Genomic DNA, 22,613 nt, shown 5'->3' with positions numbered 1-22,613 from the left:
TGATTTTTTGTTGGGTGACCTATTAGAGCTGGAATGGAAGTTAACATAAGTTGAGCTGATTTTTGTCCATATGAAAGCAAAGGGCCATATGGTCTGTGGCCTTTTCATTCATATGAAAGTAGAGGCCCTTGAGTTTACTGGGTTTTGTCTCCGACCATCGTGTCGTAATGATTCTGAAGGTACCCCGAGAGGCCCTTGAGTTTGTCGGAATGTCGATTAACTTCTGTTCCGGCAAATTCAGGTACTCCATATGTCCTATTTTCAGCAAAGGTCATGCTGAAATATTCCGTGAATTTTAGCATGACTTCGCTAAAACTCAGACATATGGGATACTTGCTACTAATGCATGGGTCGGGGTATCTTAGTACTTAATTAAGTAGGATCTACTGCCTCTTGTGTTATACATATTCTATTTGGATGGTCCTGCTAACCCTTGACCATAAATACTTGAGATGGATGTAGCAGGCTTAAAGGAAGAAATGTTTTTATGCCAAATCCACTGGGCCTGGGAGAAAATGCACAAGTGTGCATGACTAACAATATTCTATTGTAAAGCTAAACAGGAAAGAGGAACCACTCATCCTAACCATTTGCTCTCAAAATTACCACGTCACTTCTTCCTACTGAAAATCTTAGACCATCTCCATTTACCAATAGCTCAAACCAGTTCGAAGGGCGTGTTTTCACCACACTTTGGATTATCTTATTGGACCCAACGCAAGAGATGATGTAGTTTTGAATTATGAACAGAGGATATGTCATCATCGGACGACGAAAGTCTCCCGGGGGAGTGCGGCTGGTGCCACGACAATCGAGGTCTGTGCGACATGCCTCACTTGGACGATGATCGGCGCTTCAGCATTAAGCTCGAGGTGACCTTCGAAGTTGAAACGGTACACAACGACGACAAGTGTTATTTTCATAATTAAGCATGACTTCAACTATTTCAACGTGTAATTTTCATCTTTTACAATTCGACTATAGCTTATCCCATGCCATGCAAGACGCTATGTCTTGGAGAGGATGGATTTTGAAGACCATGAAATTTCTGAAACAAAGAAAATTCACCTAAGGACTCATCACGATGTGGATTTTGAAGTAAATCTATATAATTCTGGGAGCGTAACCCATTTTGGTCGGAAAAATTGGGAAGCATTTTGCAAGATGTATGGTTTTGATGAGGGTATCCTTCTCACCGTGGATCTTGGTGATCCTGACATCGACCAAGAAAATATGGACATTTGGGTCCTTGTTGATACGCCTCCAGTTCTACCGCTATGTGAGTTTCTCAAACATATTTAATTACTAACTAATTTATATTGTTTATTTCAAAATATTTGACAGCTTATTTCCATTGATAGCTTATTTTTATTGTTCATAGAACGTGCGGAAGATGGTAGATAAAACCCACTACACCGATGGCTCTGAATTAACAACTTACAAGGAGAAAAATCATCTGGTAGGAATTTGTACTGACATTAAGAATTACAATATGTACAATCAAACTTCTCAACATTATGTTCAATACGTGCCATTAGTGCATGTGTTCAACTATGGTAACTAGCATGGAGATACCCTGGTAAGATCTTTTACTATTACGACATCCGTGCATCTTTTGCATACTTCTAAAACTAGTACATCATTTCTAACTATGAAGTTATTACTATGTTTTTCAACAGATAATCCCAGAGAATTGTGTGCCTCATTTGATGTATCAAAAAGGTAGTCTTAATGTTTTGAACATACATCCAAGTAATCCTACGAATCTCAACTATCCATACGAGATTTCTAAAAGAAGTGGAGACATGAAAATCAAAGGATGGAAAAAATGTATGGACAGTCGTAAGGAGGTTCTTGCAAGCAAAAGGAAGCGAAGCGCAAGAATTGGAGATAGGATGATCTCCATTCTCCATAATGGAGAGTCATGGTCTATATTGTTTTATGCTGTTTTACCTTAAATAGGGTATTTAGGTCCAGCCTAATACTGATGATCATGTGCTAAGAACAATTAAGTAGGGTTAGTTCGATGACTATCAAGATGATGATCATATGACTTGTTATTAATAACGAGTAGAAGATGTATGATAATGATTAGCAGGACTTGTTAGGATTAGTATTACTTCCGACAAACTCGCTACTCGTGGTCTCGAGACTTGTAATGTTCTATCTTTGTTCGGTCTTCTGAATTCGGAGACTAATATGATGAATTGTATTCAGAGACTAATCTTCTATTGTATTCGATGAATCTGCTGTTGCTGTGTGGTGCTAGCTATATTCTGTCCAATAATATATTTTGTTACCTTTGAAAATATCAGAAAAGAAAAAAATAATCCCTAATATTCATACTAGTGGCGCACCACTCAAGACACTAATGGTGCACTGTAAAAATGACACTAATGGCGCATCACCCACTAGTGCGCCATTAGTATGCCAAAGCACATGGGTACATATGGCCCCCTGGGAGGCATTCTAATGGCGCACTGTAGGCTATTCTAATGGCGCACTGCGCGGAGCGCCTTTAGTACACCAGATACTAATGGCGCACCAGTGGGTGATTAGTATTTAATTCTAATGGCGCACCAGATACTAATGGCGCACTGTAGGCTACTCTAATGGCGCACTGCGCGGAGCGCCTTTAGTACACCACTGGTGCGCCATTAGTATTTAATTCTAATGACGTGGTGCTAGTGGCGCACGAGTAGTGCGCCATTAGTAGGCAAAACTGGTGTGCCACTAGCATGCCTTTTCCTAGTAGTGAGAATGGAGTTACAAGTGATGATTTCAGTACATTGAAGCCACCATAATGAGTCCATGAAGCCTTGGACGAAATATACAAGATGTCACTTCATAAATTTTGTCTAGAGGCTATTATAGGTGTTGCATCACCTTATTATTGGGCCAGGCCCATGTAATTTGGAAATACTTGAGTATAAGCTGTTTTTAGAGTCCGTTTGTGTATGGAAACAAGAGTTAGGGTTGGTTTTGTACCCCTCTTCCAAGGGCCATGAAATTCCCCCCTCTTCCTCCACATATACAGCCCTTAGGGCATCATTTATACTTTGGGTTTTGTAAATAAAAAGTTTGCCATAGCTGCAACTTCGCGTACTTAGTTTGTGTTCAACAACTAGACCAAGATGTCACAGAACCCCATCTTTATCAATAAATCTTTCATCTTATATTCGCAATATCAAGATTGTAATCTCTTGCTTATTCTTCGTTTGCTCGCAGGAAATAGACCCTCGTGGAGAGGTTGATCGTGCTCCGGCGTGCTGAATAACCCCTCAGAAGTTGGTTTAGCGATTGCTAAGGCACGACGTCTTTGCACATTTGTAACACCCCAAAATTTTGACCTTGATTTAGCAATTAAAATTTTGCCAGGAAATTAATTTTTTATTTTCTGGTTTTATCTTTTAATTTCAGATCACTCTGTCCCTCTAAATTTTTGAGTTTTTTTCCTTCTAGGTGGAAATCTTTCAAAAATATTGTTGGACATGTATATCTTCCCAATACCATTTCTTTTTATCAGTGGAATTACTTCTACAATTATTTTTCCTGAGCTTTATTTCTTTTAAAAAATGATTTTTCATAAGTTTTAGAGGTCCATTTGCACTATAACCCTTTTAAATATTTCTTTAAAAATTCCACCAAAATTGGGGGATGTTAGTAGTAGTGTATAATTCGACTTTATGCAAAAACCCATTGGTGTTCTTTGAAAAATTTGAGCAAATCATCCTCATCTTCATTCTGGTCCAGTTTGGTGTTCTGTACTGCAACCATGTTTTATCTTGCCATATTGCCCTTCATTTTTGTCCTGCTTATAGACCAGCCTACCAAACCCTTAAGTCCAGGAGATTGGACCCATTGGAGTATTTTTGGTCCATGCAATAATGCCCTTCACTTTTTGTCCAGAACTGAAGATTTGCAAAACTTGCACTAACAAGTTTCTGGTTTTCCCCAAATAGCCTTGCCATCATCACTTGCACCTAAAGAGATCCCAACCTGGAGATTTGGGCCACCAGAAGAGATGCATAGATGCCCATGGCATTCTGTCGAGCACCTTGTAGCGTTCATGGACAGCTTTGGCATAGTTTTATGTTTGCACTGTGATCTTGCCCCTCTAGAGAAACCAGCATGTCCACTAATCTCCTAGCCACCTCTAACCTAGACCTGTTAATTGCCAGCCTCACCCAAGCCCTCTAGGCCACTCTGACTTTCTGTCGAGCATGTAGTGTGCGTGCTTTGGGCGCGCCCAGAGCGCACGTATTGCACACGCGTGCAACCGAGCCGCCGCATCTTGCCCCTGGCCTTTGCTCGCCCGCAGGGCCGCGCCCCGTTCTCGTCCGCTCGCCAGAACCCTCCAAGCCGCCCCTGGCACCCTACAGCGCCGCCGTCAGAGCCCTCTTGGTGGAACGCTGGCGTCCGCAACACGCCCCTGCCATGGCAGCGCCGCCCAAGCCACAGCCGCCCCCTAGCTGCCCTCTTGAAAAGCTCGAGCTCATCCACGAGCCCGTCCGCTAGCGCCCGTCGCCGCCACGTCGCCCTGCCAGCAACAGAACGGAGGTTTGCCGGCGTTCTTATCCACAGCCGCGGGAACCGACCTCGACCACCTATAAAAGGAGCCCCCGAGCTCGTGCAGACCCTCAGGCGACCTCAGGACATCTCCCTAGTGCTCCCATAGCCAGCAATCGATGGAGGGAGGCCGTTTGCCTCGTCTCCGGCTAGTTCGGCCGCCGTCATGCTCCGGTGCTGTACGTCGCGAGCAGGGGCTCCCCAGCCCTTCCATTACCACCGTCCGACTACCTGAGCAAATATTAGAGACCTATTCTGCGCAACTCCAAAAGTCCTGAAAATCCACAGAACATCTTAAAACAAATAAAGAAAAATCATCGCCAAAGATGAAGGCCAGGGAGCCCACACCCTGCTCACGAGGGTGGGGGGCGCGCCCCCCTAGGGCGCGCCGCCTACCTCATGGGCCCCCTGGTGGCTCTCCGACATCCATCTTCTCCTATATGAGGTCTTTCGATGAGAAAAAAATAAGAAGGAACTTTTCTGGACGAGACTCCGCCGCCACGAGGCGGAACCTTGGCGGAACCAATCTAGAGCTCCGGCAGAGCTGTTCTGCCGGGGATACTTCCCTCCGGGAGGTGGAAATCATAACCATCGTCATCACCAATGATCCTCTCATCGGGAGAGGGCAATATCCATCAACATCTTCACCAGCAACATCTCATCTCCAAACCCTAGTTCATCTCTTGTATCCAATTCTTGTCTCAAAGTCCGGGATTGGGGCTAGTAGGTTGCTGGTAGTGTTGATTACTCCTTGTAGTTGGTGCTAGTTGGTTTACTTGGTGGAAGATCATATGTTCAGATCCTATATGCATATTATTACCCCTCTGATTATGAACATGAATATGCTTTGTGAGTAATTACGTTTATTCCTGAGGACAAGGGAGAAGTCTTGCTATTAGTTGTCATGTGAATTTGGTATTCGCTTGATATTTTGATAAGATGTATGCTGTCTAGCCTCTAGTGGTGTTATGTGAACGTCGACTACATAACACTTCACCATTATTTGGGCCTAGAGGAAGGCATTGGGAAGTAATAAGTAGATGATGGGTTGCTAGAGTGACAGAAGCTTAAACCCTAGTTTATGCGTTGCTTCGTAAGGGGCTGATTTGGATCCATATGTTTCATGCTATGGTTAGGTTTACCTTAATACTTTTGTTGTAGTTGCGGATGCTTGCAATAGAGGTCAATCATAAGTGGGATTCTTTTTCAAGTAAGAACAGCACCCAAGCACCGGTCCACCCACATATCAAATTGTCAAAGTATCGAACACGAATCATATGAACGTGATGAAAACTAGCTTGACGATATTCCCATGTGTCCTCGGGAGTTCTTTTCCTATTATAAGAGTTTGTTCCGGCTTGTCCATTGCTACAAAAAGGATTGGGCCACCTTGCTGCACTTTATTTACTTTAGTTACTTGTCGCTCACTACAATTTATCTTGTCACAAAACTATCTGTTACCACTTATTTCAGTACTTGCAGAGAATACCTTGCTGAAAACCGCTTATCATTTCCTTTTGCTCCTCGTTGGGTTCGACACTCTTACTTATCGAAAGGACTACGATAGATCCCCTATACTTATGGGTCATCACCCGGTGGTTCAGGAGGTGGATTTCATGGGCCAGGTTATGGAGGTAACAACTCAAGTTCAGTATTCCAAGGCCATCAGACCAGACATGGCAATCAAGGTAATCAGGGAAATAAGGGAGGTTATAACCATCAGGGGAATCAGTAGCAGCAGCAGTCGGGTTATCAGAGCAATCCGAAGCCGTTGAATAGTGGGCAGTATCATGTCTTCACTACTAGCTTGTGTAAGCGTGATCATAAGCTTCACAAAAGGGTCGTAAACTCTGTTGAACCGGCGGTGCCTCAGTATTTGCGCTGGTCTGAACATCCAATTTTATGGAGTCGAGAGGATCACCCACCCTAGGTTGATAATCTGGGTCATCTGTCCTTAGTGGTGGCACCTCAAGTTGGGGGGTATAAGTTCACCAAGGTGCTTATGGATGGAGGAAGCAGTATCAACATCCTTTACTATGATACCTTCCGCCGTATGGGTTTGACATATAAGAATCTTAAACCATTGAACACCGTCTTTCATGGTGTGGTGCCTGGTAAATCGGCTTATCCAGTTGGCAAGATAGCCCTAGAGGTGTCTTTTGGAGATGACAATGATTCAAGGTTAGAAACGTTGACTTTTGACGTGGTGAAAATCAAGAGTCCGTATCATGCCCTGTTCGGACGACTGGCTTATGCCAAGTTCATGGCGAGGCCGTGTTATGTTTATCTATAGCATAAGATGTCGAGTCATAAGGGGACCATTACAGTACATGTGAGCAGGAAGATTTCTTTGAAATGTGAAGAGGGTGATGCGACTTATGCTGAATCGGTTTGTGCCACAGAGGAGCTGAAGTTTTATAAAGACAATGTTGATCCGGCAGACATGACTTCTTTGAAAAAACAAACTACAGAGCATGATCCGGCGTTGAAATTTAAATCGGCAACAAACACTAAGATGGTGGATTTTTTTCCTGGCGATTCAACCAAGCAGTTCAACATCAGCGCTAACCTGGATCCCAAATAGGAAAGCCGCTCATCGAGTTCATCCCTGAGAACCAGGACATCTTTGCATGGAAACCTTCTGACATGCCACGTGTACCAAGGGAACTCGCTGAGCACACACTTAATATAGATCCTATGTTTAAACCGGTTAGGCAGTTTCTCCGCCGCTTCAACGAAGAGAGGCGGAAGGCTATTGGTGAGGAGGTAGCCCGGCTTTTGGCGGAAGGGTTTATCGTGGAGGTTTTTCACCCTGAGTGGTTGGCTAATCCGGTGCTGGTTCTTAAGAAAAACGGCACTTGGTGTATGTGTGTGGACTACATAGTTTTGAACAAAGCTTGTCCAGCTGATCCCTTTGCCCTCCCTCGTATTGATCAGATTATTGATGCTACGGCGGGTTGCGACCGTTTGTGTTTTTTGGATGCTTATTCTGGTTATCATCAGATAAAAATGGCAGTTAAGGACCAGGAGAAGATAGCCTTCATAACTCCCTTTGGAGCCTTCTGCTATGTATCCATGCCTTTTGGGCTCATGAGTGCACATGCGACTTATCAGCATTGTGTTCAGAATTATCTTCATAAACAGATTGGGCGCAATGTTCATGCTTATGTGGATGACATTGTGGTGAAATCTAGGAAGGAGGAAACATTGATAGATGACTTGAAGGAAACCTTTGATAACCTCCGGGTTTATAAGATGATGCTTAATCCGGCCAAATGTGTCTTTGGTGTTCCGGCAGGCAAGCTTTTGGGTTTTCTGGTGTCCAACAGGGGCATTGAGGCTAATCCGGAGAAGATCACAACTATCACATCTCTGGCTAAACCGGCATGTATCAATGACGTACAATGTTTAGCAGGCCGGATTGCGGCTTTGAGCCATTTTATCAGTCGTCTTGGGGAGAAGGCTATCCCTTTATATCAGATGCTAAAGAAAACGGATGACTTTGTTTGGAGCGACACAGCTGATAAAGCGTTTGAGGATTTGAAGAGATAGTTAGCTGAACCGCTAGTCCTTGTGGCTCCGGTCGATAAAGAGACCTTATTGCTATATGTGGCTACTAATGCCCGGGCTGTTAGTGTGGCTATTGTTGTGGAACGCAAGGAGGCTGGAAAGGAGTATCCGGTTCAACGGCCGGTTTATTACATCAGTGAGGTGCTTATCGAGTCAAAGCAGAGATATCCGCATTGGCAGAAGCTGGTATATGGGGTTTTCATGGCAAGCCGAAAGCTCAAGCATTATTTTCAGGGTCATCCTATCACAGTGGTCAGTTCAGCCCCTCTGGGAGATATCATTCAAAACAGAGAAGCAACTGGCCGGATTGCCAAATTGGCTATTGAGCTTGGACCTCACGGGATAAAATATATGCCTCGCCCAGCAATCAAATCCCAAGCACTCGTGGACTTCATCAATGATTGGACAGAGTTGCAGGAAACGGAGGAAAAGCCAGATAACACGTATTGGACCGTTCACTTTGATGGGTCTAGACAGTTGGACGACTCGGGGGGCTGGAGTCATATTAACTTCCCCACGAGGTGACAAGTTTTGTTATGTTCTCCGCTTAATGTTCCCTTGCACTAACAATGCAGCTGAGTATGAGGCCTTACTCCATGGTCCGCGGATGGCTAAGGAGATGAACCTAAGCCGGGTTATGTGCTTTGGTGACCCGGACCTGGTGGCTCAGCAGGTATCTGGCACTTGGGATTCTAAGGATCCACTCATGGCTGCATATCGACGAGAGGTGGACATAGTGGCTGGTCATTTCAAGGGTTATCAAGTTGACCATATAGACCGGCAAAAGAATGAAGCAGCAGATGCTTTAAGTCGTCTAGGCTCTCAGCGTAAACCAGTGCCACATAATGTATTCCTCGACGTACTTCATAATCCATCAGTCAAGATACCCATAGAGGAGGAGTTGGCTATTCCTGACCTGGAGGCCCAATTGGTGGCGGCTTTACATGTTATACCGGACTGGACAGTCCCGTACCTGGCTTACATGAACTGGGGTGAGTTACCGGATGATGAAACCTTGGCCCGGCAGATAATCCGACGACCTGGATTAGGGGGTATCCGGACAGCCGGACTATATCCTTTGGCCGGACTGTTGGACTATGAAGATACAAGATTGAAGACTCCGTCCCGTGTCCGGATGGGACTCTCCTTGGCGTGGAAGGCAAGCTTGGTAGTACGGATATGTAGATCTCCTTCCTTGTAACCGACTCTGTGTAACCCTAGCCCCCTCCGGTGTCTATATAAACTTGAGGGTTTAGTCCGTAGGACCAACAACAACAATCATACCATAGGCTAGCTTCTAGGGTTTAGCCTCTTCGATCTCGTGGTAGATCAACTCTTGTACTACTCATATTATCAAGAACAATCAAGCAGGATGTAGGGTATTACCTCCATCAAGAGGGCCCGAACCTGGGTTAACATCGTGTCCCCTGCCTCCTGTTACCATCCGCCTTAGACGCACAGTTCGGGACCCCCTACCCGAGATCCGCCGGTTTTGACACCGACATTGGTGCTTTCATTGAGAGTTCCACTGTGTCGTCGCCGTAAGGAAGGATGCCTCGTCTCGTTGTTGAAAACAACATTACCGCCGGGGGAGCCCTGGATGTCGGCCAAACTCTCTGGCTAGGCAGTTTCATCATGACCACCCGTTCGGCTGCTGCACCGACGATGACTTCTCGGGTCATCGAAAACAGCCTCCACGTCGGCTCGGAATTTGCCGAGCAGATGGATCCAATGGAGCTCCCATCCCTAAACGAGCTCTTGGATCGCATCGCCGCCTTGGGAGTCATTATGGGCTATGATCGGATTGGGCTTAAACCCGATCAAAGGGAGATTAACTCTCCACTGGTCACCCATCATATTGCGGTGGTGGAGGAACAATGCGGCGATTCTTCCTCTATCTTGAGGACTAACTATGTCCGGATTCCTAGGCTCTCTGAGCCGGATACCCATTTATGGGGGGACATCACCCAAGCCCTGAACCTAGAGTCAGGCGGTGGGCTAGACTTATCGGGCAACATCCCAGAACCTCAACTTCCAAGATTGGAAACTAATCGGCCCCTAGGTCTCAGATCGGGTAAGGGTTCGGACTCAAATTCACCCATGCACGCAAAAATAAATGAACCTCAAACAAATGCGTTTTCGGTGTACCAGCCGAAAAGCTTCTGGGCTTCATTGTCTCTAGTAGAGGAATTGAAGCAAATCCGGCCAAAAACCAAGCTCTGTCATAGTTGGCTTTCCCAACGGACCTCAAACAAATCTAGAAATTAACCGGATGTGTGGTGGCTGTAAGCCACTTTATTTCCCGCTTAGGAGAAAAATGCATTACCCCTTTATCGCCTCCTTTGGGCACCGAACACTTCGAGTGGACGGACACTGCCACAGCCGGATTGGAAGAAATAAAAGCCATACTGGAAACCAACCCAATCCTGGCCGCGCCAAACATCGGCGTACCAATGCTGTTGTACATTGTGGCAACTCATCAGGTTGTAAGTGCAGTGCTCGTCGTCGAACGACAAATGGACGGACATAAATTCCCGCTTCAAAAGCCGGTATATTATGTATCCATTGTCCTCACTCCATGCAAATCACAGTACCCACATTATCAAAAGATAGCCTATGCGGTTTTCATGACATCCTGGAACCTGCGACACTACTTTCAAGAGTGTTCAATTACAGTAGCGTCAGAAGTGCCACTTAATGATATTATAAACAACCGCGACGCCACGGGCCGGATTGCCAAATGGGCCATTGAGCTCCTCCCGTTCGACATAACATACAAACCCCGGCGAGCCATTAAATCGCAAGTATTGGCCGACATTGCCGCCGAATGGATGGAAGCCGAACTCCCTAAAGAGTACGACGCATACTCCAATTGGATCATGCACTTCGACGGCTCCAAAATGCAGGCCGGTCTGGGTGCTGGCGTCGTCCTGACATCCCCAATCGGAGATACAGTTCAATACGTACTACAGATACTGTTTACAGACTGCAACAACACAACCAAATACGAAGCCCTGTTACATGGTCTTTGGATGGCAGTTTCCATGGGCATTCAACACCTAGAGGTGCGTGAGGATTCGAACCTCGCAATATCCCAAATAAATGGAGACTTTGATGCCAAGGATCCGAAAATGGCAGCCTATCGCAACGCCGTCTTAAAGATGTCAGCTCGGTTCGAGGGGCTCGAATTTCACCATGTGGCTCGGGAAAACAATTAGGCGGCGGATATCCTCGCCCGCATCGGCACAAAACGTGATGCGGTCCCCCCAACATCTGTTTGGAGAGGTTGTTTAAGCCATCCGTGGTATGGGAAGGGGACACCGGTAACAATAGTTCGGACCCGGCCAAAAGGCCCGATACCGAACACTCTAACATAATCGGAGGCTCTGCCACCGAAATAACACCTTCAGCCCACGTAATAATGGCCATCATCGCCCCGTGAACAGAACCGTTCCTGGCCTACCTAACTAGGCAGGAACTTCCCGAGGACCAAAATGAGGCACGCTGCATAGGGCGGCGATCTAAAGCCTACAGGGGCCACGAGGGAGAGCTGTATAAAAAAAAGCACTACCGGAATCCTTCAAAGTTGCATCTCTGAAGAGGAAGGGAAGAAGCTTTTGGCAGAAATTCATGCCGGACTCGGCGGCCACCACGCCGCAGCCCGGGACCTTGTAAGCAAGGCCTTCCGTAGATGTTTTTATTGGCCGACAGCTCGGGCAGATGCATAGGACTTGGTCCAACGCTGCGTCAGTTGACAGCTTTTTGCAAACCAAAGCCAGATGCCAGCCACCGCCCTCCAAAGAATCCCCATTACCTAGCCCTTCACGGTCTGAGGGCTTGACATGGTTGGACCCCTTAAAGGGGGAACCCATAACATAAAATACTTACTGGTCATGGTGGATAAATTCACCAAACGAATAGAAGACAAACCTGATAAAAAGGTCGAATCCGGACCAGTGATAGACTTCATATCCGGGGTTGTACACTGTTATGGCATCCCCCACAGCATCATCACTGACAACGACACGAACTTCATGGCTGACGAGGTAAAACTCTGGTGCAGCAACATGGGCATTAAGCTCGATTATGCTTCTGTCTATCACCCACAAACCAACGGCCAACTTGAGCGAGCAAATGGTCTTATCATGAGCGGCATCAAACCCAGATTAGGACGGTCCTTAAAGGAGTCTAACACGCACTGGGTAGAGGAGCTCGACTCCGTACTCTGGGGGCTGCGGACCACCCTGAATCGTACTACCGGATACACACCCTTCTTTATGGTGTACGGCGCAGAGGCGGTTCTGCCATGCGACATAATTCATGACTCACCTCGAGTGCACATGTACGAAGTAAGAGAAGCCAAGCTCGATCGACAGGACAGTCTGGACACCCCGGAGGAGGAGCGCGACGTGGCAAAAGCCCGTTCCGCATTCTATCAGCAACAGGCTTGAAGATACCAAAACAGAGAAGTACGGGACAAAACTTATAACGTTGGCGAGCTAGTTCTACGCCTGCCAGAGAAGAAAAAGACCAAGCTCGAGCCCAAATGGGAAGGTCCCTTCATTATTAACCAAGTTTTGACCGGTGGTGCGTACCATCTGCGGGATGCATCGAATAATTGACTTGAGCCGAACCCATGGAACGCAGCCAGGCTCCGAAGATTCTACGTCTAGTGCCGGACTCTATGTTCTTCTCCTTCCTCTGTCCATTTTTTGCATATACATTAGATGTCTTTTCTCTCTTTCTTTCTTTTATTCTTTCTCAAGGCCTTTAAGGGCCAACTTGTGCCTTGCTTTCACACTATTGACGCGCTAACCGCGCTCATTATACCTGGGGCTTCTTACACAGAAGCTTATTATTTATCTGGGCCTCATGCCCCGCACATGTGTTATTCTTCCGCATGTACCTTTTCTTCACCATTATATGCATCAATATGACTTAAGTTTTGGCCAAGCTGGGTTGCCTGGCTCTTGTATTTATGCCCTACGTTCCCGTTAATTCAGCTAGGGCATAAGGGGAGCACCTTTACAATTGTTACTGCCGGGTCAGCCGGATGTGTAACTCAGACTGGGTGAAGCCGAAAGATAGCGTTCTTAAGGGAATATTCGGTCGGTGAAGAAAATATGATTTTTATTTATTTTCCATATGTGCCCCCAGATGTTTTTGCCCGTGCCTCCTCTCGCAGTCTGGACATGCACTTTAGGGCATGCGTACCCAAGGAAAGGAACCCTTAACGGAACTATTCTCCCTGGAAGATGTTTCTTACTACCCATGTAATATAACATCACTAGTTGGGTACTTGTCTGTCCAAGAACTAATGACCCCTATGCCTGGTTTCCACGCATACCCCGGTTCTTATATAACTAAGCGGGTATTCTGATACACTTCGGACTATCGGGTCCCGAGGTTGAAGTGAAATGGTCCGCCATGACAAATGATTTACAATCCGGCTAGAAGGCATTATACATGTCACTTTAATTACATAGTCATGTAGTCTTACTAAATTCCTCTTCTATACCATCCAACAAGCTATCTAGCTTACAGTCATGTTGGGAATACTTTGCGGCTAATTTTACTTGCCCATACATTAAGCTAACGGGGATCTCTGTCCCATCGGGCCCCACGGGTCTGACCTCGGCCATGTGGTTTGGTTCAGCCTTGGTATACCGCGTCTTCACCATGGCCCAGGCTTCCCTGGTACCTTGACGGCAGGCCGATATCTTCCATAATCGGAAGCGCCGCTGTGCTCCCTTGAGCTTCTCCGCAAGCTTTCCAATGCCTGCTGGCAGGGAGACGGATGGCCACAAGGCCTGGGCAATACCTTGCATCAACTGCCGAACTTGTTCGTGCAGTTGTGAGAGCTCGGGTAGAAGATCGCCCGCAGACCCGGGCATGTCCTCCGCGGGACGACCCGTCAGCATACCTGCAGACATAACTCTGTTAGTCCGCTTCTCCGCTGCACCCTTTTAAGGGTTCGTTCAAGCACTTATTGAAAATGCCGCGTTGAAGCCGCTTATTCTCCTTCTCGGAGTCCGCAAGCGCGGCTCGAACATCTTTCAGTTCCACGCTCCGCTTGGTATTGGCGTCATGGAGATTGTTTTTCTCCCGCCTGACCATAGTCAGCACGCTTTCGCCAGCCTTTAGCTGTCGTACGACATGCTGTTCCTCTGGATTCTCTTCGGAGTCATCTGCAATATCTATTGTTAGATCTGCAGCCATGCTGCACACTATATGGTACCTATCATTCTTTGAAACAAATGTTACCAGCTAGGGACTTTTCAGGTTCCTTCAATGCGGCAACGGCGGCCCGAAGTTAGGTCTTGCATTCCTCCAGCTGCTGTGACAGTCGAGTATTCTTCTCTGTAAGAACCTGCACAATAAATGGTCCTTAAATCAGTTGTGCCAACTGTTTCAAGTCTCAGGGGCTACTGATATATATACTCATCAAATTTTCTTACCCGTACATCCTTTACATACTGGTCCGTGGCTCTGGCTAGACCATTTTGATCAGCACAGATGTACGCATCTCCTGAGTTGAAGGCATCAAACGCCTCTCGGGAGAAACAAGCATCACGGAGTACGGCTCGGTGACGCCTGTGATTCATGGCGCTCTCCACTTCGGAATTCGTAGCGAATATCTCATCTTCATCCTCTGTAGAAGGAGCATCCGGTGTGTGCCTCGTGTTAGCTTCCGCCTCTGTGTCCGGCCCCGGAGCCCGACTAGTAGAGGTGTGATCGGCGACCTCTCCGGATATTGTCCGGCGAGCGTTCTTCCTTCTAGGAAACACGGGTGTTATTATGTTTTTAAAGAAGACAGCCACGGAATGAGGTGTTGCATCATACCTCTGCGTCGGCATCTCTGTCCGGACCGCCTTCCTTTGTAGTCTTCCCGGCTTTGAAACCCCTTGTTGGCGAGTCGCCGCGGGCTCGGCATGGCGTCCCGAGGGCCTTCCCTATAAAACACCATTTGTATACGGTAGGTGAAGTGCATAAAAGGAAATCCTTTTCCAAGGTTGGGACTCCGGTCTCATTTACCTGCAAGGCTGGGAGTAGCCCAGGGTAGTCGGCTATAATAGCCACCATGGTGTCATCACAGCTTAGCTGATAGAAAATCCTATCAATCAGCTCCACAAATATGTCCGGATCCTCTTTGAGGCCCGAGTCAAGGACCCGTTCAGGATCCTCCGGTTGTGGAGGTTGGTTATTGATCTCCCCTACCGCCTTACGCAATTCCTGCAATGGAACGGCAAGGTAAATATTTATCACGAAAACAAGGGTTGGATGGAAGTAAAAAGAGCGGAAGCTCACCCAGCTTCGAGGGTTGTTCATGGAGAATCCATCTCGTGGCTTGATGCGGAGGAACTCCTCTTCTTCCCCCATATACAGATCGGATAGAATTTTTGCTAGAGCAGCAACTCAGTCCGGTCCCTTGCGCCCGCAGCAAGTGGCATCAGCTTCCCCATTGAAGTCCCACATGGGGTGGCCTCGATATTGAAGTGGCTGCACACCCCGCATAATGCATATTGCCATAACCTTGGTTGTGGTCAGTCCTGATTTGGCTAGCAACTTTATCCGGCCCATCAGATAAAATACGTCTCTATCATCTTCCTCCTGTGGGCTCCGTGAGCGCCAGCTTAGGCGTTTCTTCACAGGGGCGTTGTCGAACCTAGGAAGCCCAATCCGGATAGGATCCAGGAGAGGAACATCCTCCATATAAAACCACTCCGAAGGCCAGTCCTCAGACGTCTTTTTCGGGGTACCAGATAGGTATCCGGTCCCGGCGATGCACCATACTTCGGCTCCGCTCACTTGATATATTGATCCCCTCTGTGTACGGGGCACAAGGCAAAACACCTTCTTCCACAGCACGAAATGAGCTTCACAACCCAGAAATAGCTCGCAAAGGGCTACTTAACCAGCGATGTGCAGTATGGAGGCAGGGGTGAGGTTGTGCAACTGGAGGCCGTAGAACTCCAGGAGCCCTCGGAGAAATGGATGGATTGGAAATCCGAGTGCCCTTAACAGATAAGGGACAAGGCATACCCACTCTCCCTTAGAGGGGTTGGGAAAGCTCTCCATTTGCTCCCCGCCATTATAGGTGGCGAGCCCGGCTCGAACCGGGACCATATACGCTGGAGGGAGGAATCCCTAGGTCTATAGCTTCACTAATTGGCTGTGTGGGATGGAACACTTCTCCCAATCTCCGGGCTTGGGGCTGCGGGAGCGAGAGGAGGAGTTGCGCTGGCCGGCCATGTTGGGATGGATTTTTTCGGGTGCGCTCCGATGAATGCTCGCTAAGGGAGGATGGTGTGGTTTTGATCTAAGGATCCTCGTCTCTTTAATAGACAGTTCATTCACTTAGATGGGGTGGTAAGTGTAAAAACATCCTGGCTCCTCACATTCTCTTGACATGTGGAAGGTGGTCATTATTGGACGCAGAAGCCAAGAAGCGCAACATTTACGAGAAGCCGGACACTGTTTAGCAGGTACTCAGAGTTTGAAGAAGAGCCCGCCTTGCAATGCCGAAGACAATCTGCGCATCGGACTCATCGTCATTGAAGCCTAGTTCGGGGGCTACTGAGGGAGTCCTAGATTAGGGGGTATCCGGACAGCCGTACTATATCCTTTGGCCGGACTGTTGGACTATGAATATACAAGATTGAAGACTTCGTCCCGTGTCCGGATTGGACTCTCCTTGGCGTTGAAGGCAAGCTTGGAAGTACGGATATGTAGATCTCCTTCCCTGTAACCGACTCTGTGTAACCCTAGAAGACTTCGTCCCGTGTCCGGATGGGACTCTCCTTGGCGTGGAAGGCAAGCTTGGCAGTACGGATATGTAGATCTCCTTCCTTGTAACCGACTCTGTGTAACTCTCCTTGGCGTGTCTATATAAACCGGAGGGTTTAGTCCATAGGACCAACAGCAACAATCATACCATAGGCTAGCTTCTAGGGTTTAGCCTCTTCGATCTCGTGGTAGATCAACTCTTGTACTACTCATATTATCAAGAACAATCAAGAAGGACGTAGGGTTTTACCTCCATCAAGAGGGCCCGAACCTGGGTAAACATCGTGTCCCCTGCCTCCTGTTACCATCCGCCTTAGACGCATAGTTCGGGACCCCCTACCCAAGATCCGCCGGTTTTGACACCGACAATGACCATTATCAATGGGGAGCTACATCATTAAAGCGTCACAGGAGCAATCCAGCTTAGGCGTTTCTTCACAGGGGCGTTGTCGAACCTAGGAAGCCCAATCCGGATAGGATCCAGGAGAGGAACATCCTCCATATAAAACCACTCCGAAGGCCAGTCCTCGGACGTTTTTTTCGGGGTACCTGATAGGTATCTGGTCCCGGCGATGCACCATACTTCGGCTCCGCTCACTTGATATATTGATCCCCTCTGTGTACGGGGCACAAGGCAAAACACCTTCTTCCATAGCACGAAATGAGCTTCACAACCCAGAAATAGCTCGCAAAGGGCTACTTAACCAGCGATGTGCAGTATGGAGGCAGGGGTGAGGTTGTGCAACTGGAGGCCGTAGAACTCCAGGAGCCCTCGGAGAAATGGATGGATTGGAAATCCGAGTGCCCTTAACAGATAAGGGACAAGGCATACCCACTCTCCCTTAGAGGGGTTGGGAAAGCTCTCCATTTGCTCCCCGCCATTATAGGTGGTGAGCCCGGCTCGAACCGGGACCATATACGCTGGAGGGAGGAATCCCTAGGTCTATAGCTTCACTAATTGGCTGTGTGGGATGGAACACTTCTCCCAATCTCCGGGCTTCGGGCTGCGGGAGCGAGAGGAGTTGCGCTGGCCGGCCATGTTGGGATGGATTTTTTCGGGCGCGCTCCGATGAATGCTCGCTAAGGGAGGATGGTGTGGTTTTGATCTAAGGATCCTCGTCTCTTTAATAGACAGTTCATTCACTTAGATGGGGTGGTAAGTGTAAAAACATCCTGGCTCCTCACATTCGCTTGACATGTGGAAGGTGGTCATTATTGGACGCAGAAGCCAAGAAGCGCAACATTTACGAGAAGGCGGACACTGTTTAGCAGGTACTCAGAGTTTGAAGAAGAGCCCGCCTTGCAATGCCGAAGACAATCTGCGCATCGGACTCATCGTCATTGAAGCCTAGTTCGGGGGCTACTGAGGGAGTCCTGGATTAGGGGATATCCGGACAGCCGTACTATATCCTTTGGCCAGACTGTTGGACTATGAATATACAAGATTGAAGACTTCGTCCCGTGTCCGGATGGGACTCTCCTTGGCGTGGAAGGAAAGCTTGGCAGTACGGATATGTAGACCTCCTTCCTTGTAACCGACTCTGTGTAACCCTAGCCCCCTCCGGTGTCTATATAAACGGTTTAGTCCGTAGGACCAACAGCAACAATCATACCATAGGCTAGCTTCTAGGGTTTAGCCTCTTCGATCTCGTGGTAGATCAACTCTTGTACTACTCATATTATCAAGAACAATCAAGCAGGACGTAGGGTTTTACCTCCATCAAGAGGGCCCGAACCTGGGTAAACATCGTGTCCCCTGCCTCCTGTTACCATCCGCCTTAGACGCACAGTTCGGGACCCCCTACCCAAGATCCGCCGGTTTTGACACCGACAATGACCATTATCAATGGGGAGCTACATCATTAAGGCGTCACAGGAGCAATTCAGCGTTGTGTGTCTCCTCAAGAGGGTTGTGAGGTTTTGCGAGAAATCCACGAAGCATATTGTGGTCACCATGCCGGTTCAAAATCCTTGGTGGCTAAGGCTTTTCTTCACGACTTCTATTAGTTGACGGCTCATGCTGATGCTGAGGATTTAGTTAAAAGGTATGATGGTTGTCAGAAATTTGCACGCCGCGCTCATGTTCCAGCTCAGGAGTTGAGAATGATTCCAATCACTTGGCCGTTTGCAACTTGGGGGCTCGATATGGTTGGACCCTTTAAGAGATACAAGGACAAAAAGAACCACCTGTTGGTGGCAGTTGACAAGTTGACCAAGTGGGTAGAGGCAGAGCCAGTCAGTAAGTCTGATGCAGCCACGATGGTTAATTCATCAAAAATGTGATATTTCGGTTTGGTTTTCCACACGAAATTATAACTGATAATGGTACTAATGTGTCCAAAGGTGATATGGAGGAATTTTGTCAACGTGAGCACATCCGGCTTGATGTAGCAGTAGTGGCTCACCCCAAGTCTAATGGTCAAGCAGAGAGTGCAAATCAAGAAATTTTGAGAGGTATTAAACCCCGGCTTCTGGTTCCTTTAAAGCGGGCACCGGTTTGTCGGGTGGACGAGTTACCTTTCGTATTATGGAGTATCAACACCACACCAAACAGACCTACGGGTTACACGCCTTTCTTCATGGTTTACGGAGTAGAGGCAGTTCTCCCTAGTGACATCCGGCATGACTCACCCCGTGTGGCGGCTTACATTGAAGCTAAAAATGAGAAGGCACGTCAGGACTTACTGGAACTATTAGATGAGGAGCATGATGTCACAGCTGCGCCGTTGGCGATTTATCAACAAGATCTCCGACATTATCACAGCCGCCGGGTTAAGACCAGAACATTTCATGAAGGCGATCTGGTGCTCCGGCTCATCCAGGATCAGACTGATATGCACATGTTATCCCCACCTTGGGAAGGACCTTTTGTGGTCAGCAAAAACCTACAGAATGGGTCATACTACCTTATTGATGTTCGAGAGCACAAAGACTCACGCAAATCGGAGGAGGAGACCCAGCGGTCATGGAATATAGCTCTCCTTCGGCCTTACTATACTTGAGCCATAGGCTCTTCATATGTACATACTTATAACAATGCATATATTATATAATAAAACGAAGCCTCAGCTAAAGTGGGGTCTCTGTTCTTTTTTACATCATGTGTGGTTCCATGGGGGCTTCTACTTACAAAGCAGAGTTCTATTAACCCGGCCTATAAAGCCACACAGATATAAAGGAAAACACTAGGGGGCTTGGTCATATTCGAACCATAGCTACACCTCTTGATCGGCTTAAGACCAAAAAGGGAAATCACTAGGGGGCTTGGTTGTATTTACACCATAGCTACACCTTTTGATAGACTTAAAGCCAAAAGGAAATTATGTGGAACAAAAGAGAGTCTGTTGCATAAAGCACAACTCAAACATAGGTAACCACTGAGCATAGCTCAAATATTACTTGGGGGCTCCTTGCTTCTCAAAGAACAACGAGCTTGCACCCTTGTAATAGGCTATCAAGCCAGGCTTGGAAGCCAGTTGTCTTCACCTAAAACCCCATGTTATCCTGCCTTCTTCAAGTAAGCCACTCCGTCTAGGTAAACCTGGTATGACCCATCGAACGTTTGACAAGTCAATATCATAGACCCTGAACTTGTCAAAGTTAAAATGATGATTGGTTAAAGATTGAGGTCCATCTTAAATGGCTATTAAAAATGGTTTAACTCAGTGGCCTGGCAGCCCATGAAAAGCCTTGATTTAGGGCCTGGCAGTCCATGAAAGACCTTGCATATTTCTTTTGTATTTGCTGTTTTAAAATCTTTCGATAAGAGATTTATGAATATTTTCTGATAAACCGGTGTTTATTACAATCCGATGTGGCTTTCAATGCTCAGTTGTCAGTACATGATCAGTTTTAAACCGGTAGTAAGTTGCTCCGGTCTGGTTTTGACTAGAGATCACCAACATTGTACGGGCAAACCGGTGGTTATCATAACCCAGTATGGTTTTTATATGAACCAACAAGAGGGAAAGGAGTCATCAATACTCCTAATTGGTGTTTTCACCCTTACTATACCAGCAGTTGGTCAGCCAATGAGATATATCACAAGTATCATCTATTTTATATCTGGTTATTACAATCTTGGTTATCCATCCAAGTTATGTATATATTTTTTGGGCATCATGACCCGTCCAGTTGTAAACCACTAGGACACTTTCAAGTTCTTATATGCAGGAACAAGTTAAATAAAAGCCATAATGTACTATGCATATAAAAGATCCCAAAAGGCATGGCAAGTTCTCAGTATGAAGCGAAACAAACATGCTCAATGGCATGATGGATAAAGTGTTCACACTATCCTATTACAAGGCGCTTTAAACAGCCCAAATTGAATAATTGTTTTAATAAGAGTGGGAAACTGCAACTGATAAACCGGCCTCCGGTTTATGATTCCTCATCTGGACGGCATGAAGATTGAGGGTCATCTTGAGCAGTCGCATTCTCCTCATCCCTACCCAGTCGCTGTAAATCAATTCGACCAATCGATTCCAGTTAAGGCTTGAAAAACGGATTCTTCATGAATAAGGTCGGAAGGGTCAATGTCAGGAGCATAAGTGTGCTTACGGATTGGCGGAACAAGATCTTCTACATTATGAATCAGCGCAGGCTATCTTTTCCCCTCAACATCGTAAACCAGTTGATAATGAGATAGATCTGTGTCATCCGCCAATTTACTTGCCATAGGCCGCATCTCCTTCGTCAGCCTTCGGAGATCGTCATTGTTCAAATCTGAACCGTCTTCCTTCACTCCAGGATAGGCTTTGCTGATATCTGCCGGTTCAAGATCTGGAATCCATGCCTTGGCCCAGATTAGCGCGGTTAGTGCACCTGACCTTGCGCCTGATCTCTTCAATTCATCCAACCGGGCAGGCAGCATGGCCAGCTTTTCGATGGTTTCTTTTATCAGTGTTGGAGGAGGTTTGTTATAAGCTGAAGTGCAAATAGCTCGCTGGGATCCAGAATACTGCTGTTCTATCAAAGTATAGGCCGCTTTAAGCTTCATCCGCATGTCGGCACCCAGATGAGTGATGCGGGTCCCTGTCATGGTAAAGCATCAGTAAACCGGCTATTAATAAGATATTATGAATTGCAAAAACTTCATATGAAGACTCACCAAATACAGGAGAGGTCATGGCATAAATCTGTCATTTCAAGCCAGTCAGTTGTTCCACCACCGGCTTCAGGGCTGCTTCTGCATCTTCGACTTTCTTTGTTAAACCGGCCTTCTCTGTCTCCCAGTCTGCACGCTCTTTATTAAAGGTTTCCTTCAGCTTCTCCATGGCTGCTAAGGTATTCGTCAGCTCTTCATTGGCCTTAGAAGCATCTGCTTGCTGAGATTTAATGTTCTCCTGAAGGTCAGCGGTTTGAGCGTCCTTCTTACTCAGCTCGGCCTACAAGGGCAAGATTGAGGGAGTCCTGGATTAGGGGGTCTCCGGACAATCGGACTATGTCCTTTGGCCGGACTATTGGACTATGAAGATACGAGATTGAAGATTTCGTCCCATGTCCAGATGGGACTCTACTTGGCGTGGAAGGCAAGCTAGGCAGTATGGATATGTATATCTCCTCATTTTTAACCGACCTTGTGTAACCCTAGCCCACTCCGGTGTCTATATAAACCGGAGGGTTTTAGTCCATAGGAACAGACAATCATACCATAGGCTAGCTTCTAGGGTTTAGCCTCTTTG

This window comes from Triticum urartu, chromosome 4A, assembly GCF_056163025.1.
Source record: "Triticum urartu cultivar PI428250 chromosome 4A, HENAU_Tu73, whole genome shotgun sequence".
Classification (NCBI taxonomy): domain Eukaryota; kingdom Viridiplantae; phylum Streptophyta; class Magnoliopsida; order Poales; family Poaceae; genus Triticum; species Triticum urartu.
This window is presented reverse-complemented; position numbering follows the sequence as displayed.